The following is a 10,553-nucleotide window of genomic DNA, read 5'->3' on the forward strand; positions in this document are numbered from 1 at the left end:
GACCTATTCAGTCACTATAGCTCTCTTTACAACAAAACACTAACATATTGCACACCGTGTAGTATGCACCAAGTACTGTGAAACATCATTTTAAAATAGTATGTGAAACAGATGGCATTGTGCGACAATAAACAAAATAAAACCTGTTAAATACTCATGACAGCGTGATGATACCCATAAGAATGAAAAATCACAGATGTCGCGCCTCTAAAATCTCAATTATGTCTAATAAACATCAATGAGATTAAATGGAGTCAAATGGAAACTTGCGATTGCATTGCATTGTGGGATACATACCACCAAAATGCAATGCTTAGGGTTAGATGTTTGTACAATTCTGTGTTAAGGAGACAACAAAGTAAAACATAGAGCATGCAACCCTGATAGCACACATACATCTGGCAAACGTCTATTTGACGTCTGCATTTAAATCTGCAATACATAGTTTGCTCATCTGCGATACGTCTCTGAGACGCCTGCAGTCAGATGTCATATAGACATCTAGAAGATGTCTGTAAGATGTTCAGAATGGATATAAAACTGCTCTTTCTAAGATGTTTTGTAGATCATGTTACACAGCAGATGTTTTCCAGATCTCCAGATCTTTAGCAGACATCTTAAAGACGTGCTTGTGCTATCTGGGCAAGCTTTAGACAAGCTGTTTGATTTGTTGGCATCTTAATCCTCGGCCGCTGACAGACGGCGTGGTCAGCTTTGGCAAATGGAGATTCATTAATATTTTCACCTGAGTGGCAATAAATCTGAGCCGTTTCTCGATGAGGCGGCAACAAACCTTCATAAATCTGTGAGATTACGGGACGATATTTCACCATCTCACGTCTACTTCTGCCAGTCGCCTAATAGCCTGTGTCGATCCCTCACGGTGATAGCTCATGAATCGAAGATTTGTTTTCAAAATGTCAACGGTGCAATATGCATCTCACTGACAGCCGCAAAATGCCCTTTAATTATTTATTTAGCCTCGCTGTCAGTTTAAAGGCTGAAGACGAGAGGACACGCGAGCATGAGACTGTTGCATTAATGAGAAGATCTTATGAAATATTCCCAACGGCTTGAAGCCTATTGAGATCAAAATAACAGGAGAGCGAAATCGTCTATTGACGAAATGTCGTAACAATCTGATACTTTGTGTAGCTCAATTGTTATTCAATTGTCTATTTACAGTGATGGATTTTTGTATGTTGGTGACATGAGTTAAAGGGATACTTCACCCAAAAATGTAAATTCTGCCATCATTTACTCACCTTCGAGTTCTTCCAAATGTGTATAAATGTCTTTGTTCTGGTGAACACAGAGAAAGATATTTGGAACAACGCTTATAACCAAACAGATCTCAACACCCATTGACTCCCATAGGAAAAAACAATGGTAGTCAAAAGTGCCCCAGAACTGTTTGCTGTCCTACATTCTTCCAAACGTCTTTGGTAAAGTAATTTTTCCTACTATGGGAGTCAAGATCTCTTTGGTTATAAGCATTATTCCAAATATCTTTCTCCGCGTTCATCAGGACAAATACATTTATACAGATTTGGAACAACTCGAATGCGAGTAAATTTTTGGGTGAAGTATCACTTTAAGCTGATGATGTGATTTGACATATCTGAACTCTAATGACCGAGACGTCTGTGAGATTTCTGCCTCTCTTTCTCAATAGAAATCTCAGAGACACAAGTGAGACTTAAGCAAAAGCTTCCATTTGCTCTCTATTTAATCTCATTGATGTCTAGGAGACATAATTGAGATATTACCTCATCTGTAATTTTCTTTCTAGGAGATTATCATAGAGATTTTTGAGTGGACTTTTTTGATTTACTTTCAAAGAGCTTTCCTGTGGCTCACAACGCCAATGTCACGGGTTCGATCCCAGGGGATTGCACATGCTAAGAAGCAATGTATAGTATAATGCAATGTAAGTCTCTTCGGATAAAAGCGTCTGCCAAATGCATAAATGTAAATTTACTGGAGACCCGTCAGCAACAACCCATCATTACATCTTAGCAATTGCATATCAATGTGCCTTCCATAGGATCAAGCACCAAGCATGTTCTCAAAATTTAATCTTAAAATTAAGCGTAAGAAACCACAGAAGCCATAGATGGTTAAATGCATTACAGAATTTCCACATTCGCTCTTGAATTGTTGTTGTGAAATCTCGAGCAGCCAGCAGAGCTGCAGCCAGCAGGCATCATAAGCCGTATGCAAATCACTCCGCCTGTCTGCCTTGTTAATATTAAACATGGGTTATTAGACAGAGCAAAAGCTGACCCCTGGAGCGCCTCACCACACCTCCTGAATAATGAATGTCCTCTGATTATGTTAATCAGGAGCGGTGAAGTGGGGATTCGCTCGGGGTGGCGGATGACTCAAACCCTCAGTTTCTGCTTTATCTCCTGTCAGCTCAATCTGTGTTATAGGCTTGTTTCATTTCCTTCGATTTCTGAAGGCGTTGACGTAAAGACTACCAGTGTGACACCATACACTCTGCAATAACCCAATAAATATGACAAGAATTGTGCATTTTGTGAATGCTTTTCTGTGCAAAACACACATAAATACACGGTTGTTATGGATTTCAGCATCTTTGAAAGCAGTAAAAGCACTGCTCACCTCAACAAGTTGCATCAAGGACAACGTTCAACAAAATTCTAACGCTTCCCTTATCAACCAGCAGCACTACAAGAAAATGCACTTCTTACAGTAAACAACATGCAGGTAATGTGTTAGAAAGCATGACCATGAGCGGAGTGTTCTAACCTGTCCTCTGCTTGACCCCTTTGTTCTGGGTCTTCAATTCCTGCTGGTTTTCTCTGGGGAGGGAGAAAGAGTCAAAAATAAATGACCAACCCATCACGTGAAGAAAGATCCGATCCGTCACTGATGAACAGAAGCGCCTTGTGAAACTCATCAAGGATAAAGACGGCCGGCAGGTTTGAGTCTTCGAAAAGCTCCAGAAATCATCTGATCAGCATCTGCTGGGGTAAACTGTTCATTTTTTACCTTCAATATATCCCCAAGTAGAAAATGATTGGCAGAATAATGGCTTTGTGGCTCTGGTGAGAAGATGAATATGATATAAATGACACTTTTAAGAAACTCTACAAAAAATGGCCAGTAAAAACTTTTGTTGGTTTAGGCTTATTTAAGTGAAACCCAGACAGTTTGATAACCGTATCTAGGCGTTTACAGAGACGCCACAATGACTGGTAAATCTTATCTCAACAGCGCCGCCATATTGGGAAGGGCAAGATTGAAGATATTAATTTGTTACGCATAAACGCACAGTTCTACAACCAGCAGTGTAATGTAAGTCTGGCTGGGATGCTCTATAGATTATACAGGAAACTTTTCAATATCTCTATCAATTTACAGCTAAAACTGACAAAGTGCAATGTGCAAAAGAATGGATTAACAGGTGAATAGGAGGTTTTTTTATGAAAAGCCCAATAACATTAGAAGAGTATATTTGCAAAAACACAAATAAAATTGTTCAAAATTCACGTTTTTATTGTGATAGTTATTGTGATGGTTTTTAAGTTTTTATTGATTAATCAAAACAACCCAACTGTAGTTTGATTGATGTTACTTCAAAAAAGCACAATCAAAAAACATTGTTGATTTTTTATTAAACAAAGTTATCTGGGGTTTTTTTGCAAATGGTTCATTCAATAGTTTATGATCTATGTGGTGTAAAACTCAGAAATTGATTCACGAATGTAAATATACATTATTATTTATTGGAAGCGTAAATGACGTAAATTTAAAATGAATATCTTACCCTACCCAATATGGCAGCACTTTTGACACAACAGACCAAAGCATTCAATGCACCATCTATGTACAGTATGTCTATGGTCATTCTGATCTGAAACAAGTGCCAGGTAATTATGAAAACATTAGCATTCACGTGCGTTCAGAGATATTTAAAGGTCTACTAGGGAGAAGTCGCTCATAAAAAGCGATTGGTTTTACAGCTGGGATGGTGTAATTGATTTTTGTTCTTTGATGTTATTACTGGCAGACAGCAGCACCTGTGAGGTCTGCTAATCTCTCATCTTACCTACAGCTGCTTCTTCACCAATCACCGCTGCCAGAGTAACAGCTTCATAAAATTTCACGGCTCGCCATCTGCTCAGATCTTTACCCATGGCAGCATTAACACGTCTGATCTCAGACGCAGAGCGACACAGGTGCTTCGTTTCTCTTAAATAAGAACGTCTCGTCCTCATGCCGTTCACTTTATTGAATGGTGCTTTCATTTGTCTACAAACGTCCAACATATACACGCATCTCAGTTATTTTTTCATGAGACTTTGCACCGCTCTAATGGAAATTGATAGTAGAAGTGACAACACTGATAGAAAACAGGGCAGACTTTTTTTATCTTTGCACAGAGGCTGAACCTTAAAAAGCATATGACAGTTTTCTTAAAAGACCTAAATGACACCAAATGCTGTTTAGTGTAGAAATATCTGATTCAAGACAGACGATCAAAGTGACGCCTTCCTTCCCTCTACATCTGGCAGTAATATAATAAAAGAGTCTGATCTTCTTTTCCTCCCGTTTAATTATTCTTTGTCTTGTTTTCGCTTCTTCTTTCTGAATCTGCACGCAACAGCCTCAAGCGGAGGTCTCACACCCCTGCAGTGTGATGAGATTGCTGTTCTTGTAATAGAGCGAATAAAACTAAAGATTATTATTATGTTGATGAATGGGGAAGGCAGAGTAGAGAATATTGTGAGTTTCCGTCGCTAAACATCGAGACTGTTTCTGCAGTCGTTTACATAGAATGAATGATGGATGAATGGATGCTGGGACCTGGGTACCATTAACCCTTCGACTGTCATAGAAATCTCTTCGGAATGGAATACTAGGGTACGACTGTAAATGCTGCCTATAGTAAAAAAATATTAAAGTGGTCATATGGCACGAATACATGGTTTTCTGTGTGTTTGGTGTGTTATAAGTTGCCCATGCATGTGTTAGACATGTAAAATGGCAAAAATTAAGGTGTTGGAACAAAAGATGCATTCTATCTAAAAGCGAATGCTCACCCAGACCTGCCTGAAACGCCTCGTGTAACCACACCCCCACAAATCTACGTCAGTTCGTGGTATGATTTGACTAAGACCGCCCAAATGTATACGCAAAGTAAGGTGGGCGTTCCTATCAGCAGTTTTTGAACCTTAAATCGTGTATACACATTGCATTACATCTAAAACAAACCATATTCGTTTTAGCCATGTCATATGACCGCTTTAAATAAAAAAATGAAAAATATAAAAAAGATCAAAGAGTAGTCAAACAGCAGAATGCTGTTGTTATGCATCCATATTCATTTTAAAAAATGTGGTTTTTTACCAAATATTTGGGTATTCTTTCTGATCTAGACAGCAAAGAAGCTCACTTTGCACTGATATTGCACCAATAAGTTTGGTATGTATTGTACATAACAGACGATCCGATTTTATGCTATAATTGTTATCCTGCTTTCACAATTATCAGCTCAAAACCAGAGAAGCTCAAGGTGAAATAATACAGAATTTGCAATCGAAGGTGAAAACTTGGGCAAAAATCAACTCGTCTGTGAGCAAACAGGTGTTTCATTTGCATAACAGCACAGCTTGCGTGCGAAAATATATGTGACACGTCCAGCATGTTCTCTTGGTACACGAGCCAGAACGTTTTGAGCTGGATTGATAATGTTTCGCCACAACAAACTTTAAAGGGATGACTTAAAATCTTTTCAATAAGACGAAAAAGCATTAAAAGAAGCTAAAACAATCTATTTACTTGTTTTTACTATTCCGTAAGACCTATGGATGATTGTCATTATTGATGGTTTTAGGGCTTGTCTCTTCTACTCCAGTCTCCGTATGGACCATAAACCAGCAACCTATACAAAACACAGAATAAAAAGAAACCTTTTACTATCTGCATATAATCTACAGGAATTGCAAACACGCATTTGATCTGTTTAATTAAGTTAATAAAAGATGACTCCCCGGATACAGAGTGTTTAAGCCAATTGCACACATTAATAACCTCATTAATCCAAGGCCATAATTGCCCACGGAGAGACTGACTGCTGCGCCTTTTCAAAGGCGAGGGGTTAATCTTCCCAGTCATGCATTATTTACATACGCTGATGAATAATACATTGTAGCGGGGCGAAAAATAAATTTCCCCCACTCAGCAAACCTGCAGAAAGCAAATGATTTTAATATTCATGGCTTGCATGTGAGCTGTGGCTGCGAGCAACCAGCGAGACTTTTCATCCATCTCCTCTAGAAATAAATAAGAGCTACACGGGAACAAACTTCATTTATTTTGCTAAACAAATGACCGACCTGGCAAACACTTGTGTTGGAAGCAAAAGCAGCATTCTGGAGATATGACGTACTGTGGAGTGCCTGATAGCGTGTATATTTTAATGGAAAAAGTCCTGGAAATATATTGTTATGCGGAATAAAATGAGGAGCGGGATTTAACATGTGCTCAGATGAGGAAATTATCATGTAAAATTTGCCGGCGTGTGCCTAAAGCCTGCTACAGTAATGCAATCATTAGAACGCCTCCCATACGAGGTGCACGCCAACCTGAAACGAATGCGTTACTTCATGAATACAAAAGCATGCAGAAATGAATATTTTGTCATCATTTACTCAACCTCATGTTCTTTTTTTCTATGGCATCGCTGCGAAGAACACTACCAAGCACCTTAATTTTTAAGAGAACAAATAATGTTTCTAAAAATTAAAGCCCTTTACATTTAATAAAATGAAACAAAAAAAACTCTTTACATGTAACAAAAATGCTAAGATGAACTGAAATGTCAATTCCCTTCATAGCCATACATAGCTACACGGCGAACGGGCTTTATTCACATCAGGTTTTGTCCCAAATCCTTGAGTTCATAGGCAGGGCTCGTGATGAAAATAAATAAAGATAGTTGTGGAATAATACGTCATGTGGAATGAAGCCAGTTAAATCTCAAAAACATCAAGACTTTGGCCTTAATGCACTACAAACACACAATTTGTGAGATTGTTTTGGATATCTTTGTCTAGTTGTCTCCATTTCACGCACTTTACTGGATATGACAAGTAACATGACGGGCCTATAGCTCATTATTTGAGCTCTGTGAGCCTAAATTAATCGTTTCCTCCAGTTGCAAAAAACATTCACTAAAATTCCTATTTAAGGGCTTTTGCTATGTTCCTCATTATGAGTCAAACATTAACCAAGCGCCGACAAAGAGCACTGGAATTCAAAAAGAACATGCTAACATAAGCCTGCTTTATGAGGATGTTTTCAACTAGGTCCTTTAATCATTACCCATGTTTCGCTTCTTCGTTGATAAAGGAGGGTCTTTAAGAGGTGCTGAGGAGAGAAGAGGAGGAATAAAATGATGAGTGTGGAAAGTCTTTTAGGGCAGTTCTGGAGTTTGTTTGTGATAAAAAAAAGAGCTTGAGTTTTTTTGTGTGTACATGTGGAAATTAGACCTGTGAACAGACCCTCAAATATTAAGTTGTTCAAGAAAAATGTATAATCGTGATACTATAAATATAATTTTAAAAAGTCCAGTATAGCCTTACATAGGATTTTCAGAACATCACAGTTTAATGTAATGCAAAACTTTAAATAAATAAATCAAATCTAAAAACTAATTTAAATCTCACAGAACACCCTGGTGCCCTCTCCAGGACACTTTAGGGGATACTTCACCCAAAAATGAAAATTCTGTCATCATTTATTCACCCTCGAGTTGTTCTAAATCTGCATGAATTGCTTTGTTCTGATCAACACAGAGAAAGATATTTGGAAGAATGCTTGAAACCAAACAGTTCCATATAGTAGGAAAAATTACAAAGTGCCCCAGAACTGTTTGCTTTCCTTCATTTTTCAAAATACCTTCTTTTGCGTTCAACAGAACAAATACATTTTTCCTATAGTCAACAGTGGCCAAGAACTGTTTAGGTTACAAGCATTCTTCCAAATATCTTTCTCTGTGTTCATCAGAACAAAGACATTTATACAGATTTGGAACAACTCGAGAGTGAGTAAATGATGACAGAATTGACATCTTTTGGTAAACTGATTCTTTTAAGCAACATCCTGGTAAACTTCAGAATACTCCAGTTACCCTCCAAAACAATAGCAACCTTGCAGTATCCCGTTCGAGCACTAGAAATACCCTAGCAAACCCCCAGAATACCAAAGTGATTTTTTTATATGCAAGGGCCTTATAAATGCAACTATCGTGCAAATCCAGACTTGACATTACAAATTAGGCTTATTAGACATCTGGCCACAGTTACCACGCAGAGGCTTTCTCTAAACAGCTGACAGCTTAATCAGTGACCTGAAGCACCTGGAGCTACAGGTCAAGCACACCTGTGATTAAACCTGTGTTTTCTGTATTAGTAGGTCAGCTCATTAAACCTGAATATGTTAAAAATGCAAATGAAAGCTATATTGGGATTTCAGAATGTAAATACAGACCCAAGACCCAATGACAATTATTCCAATGGTGCTGGAATGAAACCTTTTAAACCAGATAACACACTGCTTAGCACAAGCTACACGATCCGAGAAAACGTTTGAATGTGCACTAGTTCTTCCCTTAGCAAACACTTACATGTCTACGTGCATATGTATAGTAACTAAGCTTGTGGATTTAAATACGCTTATATGCATGCACATGACTGCATAAATGAGAAGCCGTAGCCAAATTCTCAATTTTCAAGGAACTTTCCATGTAAGACATCTGTAACGGGAAGTGTGGAATGAAGATGTGCTAATCTGCATAAGGAAAGGACTTTTGTGCAACATAATCCACACTACATTAGCGTGCTGTCAGAATTCAAGAGGCACTGTCGAATGTGGGTCAGATGGTTTACATGGGAATAACTTCCACACTTTTAACACATTTTACAAGTCGGGGTTATTGCACTATAGAGTTTACGACTTATATGATCGCTTCACTCTGAAACAGATTTACTATTATAACATTGCATTGAGTTGAACTAAATATCGTAGAGGAAATGTAACGTATGTGATGCCCGTATTGAAGTTGTCTATTGATATGATTCTTAGAAATTAAAATCATTAAATACAATCTGCAAGTGCATTAAAGATGCAAAGGGAAAAACACATCAATTTAATTCCACTGTACTGTATTGATGGACAAAATGAACTTAAATGTGTGTTGATGATCAATTCTATGCATTTGTTGCCTAATATTAATATGTTAATATGTTCTAAACATCAAAATCCTCAAAAACACAAACACTTGGCATTAATAAGGTTGTTTCCATTTATCATATTTTATTCTGTGTCCTGACAAGCCTTAGTCCGTTTGAAATGCATTGGCCCACACAATCTCTAATGCATATGAATTTATGCTTAAAGGGATAATTCACACAAAAATGTAAATTCTGTCATCATTGTATAAATGTCTACAAAGAAAGATATTTGAAAGAATGTAACCAAACAGATCTCATCCCCCATTGACTCCCATAGTATTTATTTTCCCTACTATGGGAGTAAATGGGGGATGAGATCTGTCTTCTTTGTGTTTAGCAGAACAAAGGAATTTATTCAGGTTTGGAACAACCTGAGGGTGAGTGAATGATGACAGAATTTTCATTTTTGGGTGAAGTATCCCTTTAAGGATGAATTGAGTTGGAAAAGACAGTGAATGGTGATGATAAAAGGTCTGGCACTACGAATCATTTATAATTTATAAAAGTGGATAATGGTGAAAGATAGAAGTCTTAAATATCTAGCGTGCATACGGGATGATTAAACTGAACGTTTTTAAGATAAACCATTACAAATATTAACTTGAAACAAAAAGTTTTTGAAAATGGTTTGATCTTCAGTTGAAATCATACATGCTTGTGTCTTAAACAGACACATACCAAAATGTTATTGCTCAGAGAATTTGATGAGATGTTTCTTCTAAAAATTGCTTATGAGAAATAAAAACAGAAACAAATCGGGCTTGACTTTTGATTGCAGACTTGAAAGATCTGAGCTCGGTTTGAGACATTGTTGAGTCTTTTGTCAAAAATATGACTTTTTTCATAAGAAATATCTGAGACTCACGACCCTAAAGCAAAAGTTTCCATTTGCTCTTCACATGATCTTACTCGTATGTAAGAAAATCCTGAGATATTTAAGACATAATCACTCAACATCCTTCCAAATCTCTCTAACAATGTTACATGTTATCACTAAAAATCTATTTGGCTTTAGAGAAAAGCTCATCTGAAAGAAAAGCCATCTCTGTGTATTGTCCTTTAAATGTGTAACGTAAAGACAAGAAGAGCTCAGGATGTACAGCTGGTAATATACGGAAAGTTCTAGCAGAAAGAGAGAGCTACTCACCCCATTTTAAGAGAGAGAGATAGATAGAGAGATAGAGAGATAGAGAGATAGATAGATAGATAGATAGAGAGAGAGAGAGAGAGAGAGAGAGAGAGAGAGAGAGAGAGAGAGAGAGAGAGAGAGAGAGAGAGAGAGAGAGA

At 37.5% G+C, this 10,553-nt stretch overlaps 1 long non-coding RNA gene across 1 annotated transcript in view; it reads right to left on the reverse strand.

Moving 5' to 3' along the window:
• The window catches only part of LOC130565601 (uncharacterized), a 26,085-nt gene that overhangs the window by 4,464 nt on the left and 11,068 nt on the right, over nt 1-10,553 (reverse strand). Inside the window, exons 2-3 of the long non-coding RNA XR_008964390.1 lie at nt 5,812-5,914; nt 2,776-2,828 (exon numbers count right to left, since the gene is read on the reverse strand). This is a non-coding gene — a long non-coding RNA (uncharacterized LOC130565601). The remainder of the gene's footprint in view (nt 1-2,775; nt 2,829-5,811; nt 5,915-10,553) is intronic.

This window comes from Triplophysa rosa, linkage group LG2 (genome assembly GCF_024868665.1).
Source record: "Triplophysa rosa linkage group LG2, Trosa_1v2, whole genome shotgun sequence".
NCBI lineage: Eukaryota > Metazoa > Chordata > Actinopteri > Cypriniformes > Nemacheilidae > Triplophysa > Triplophysa rosa.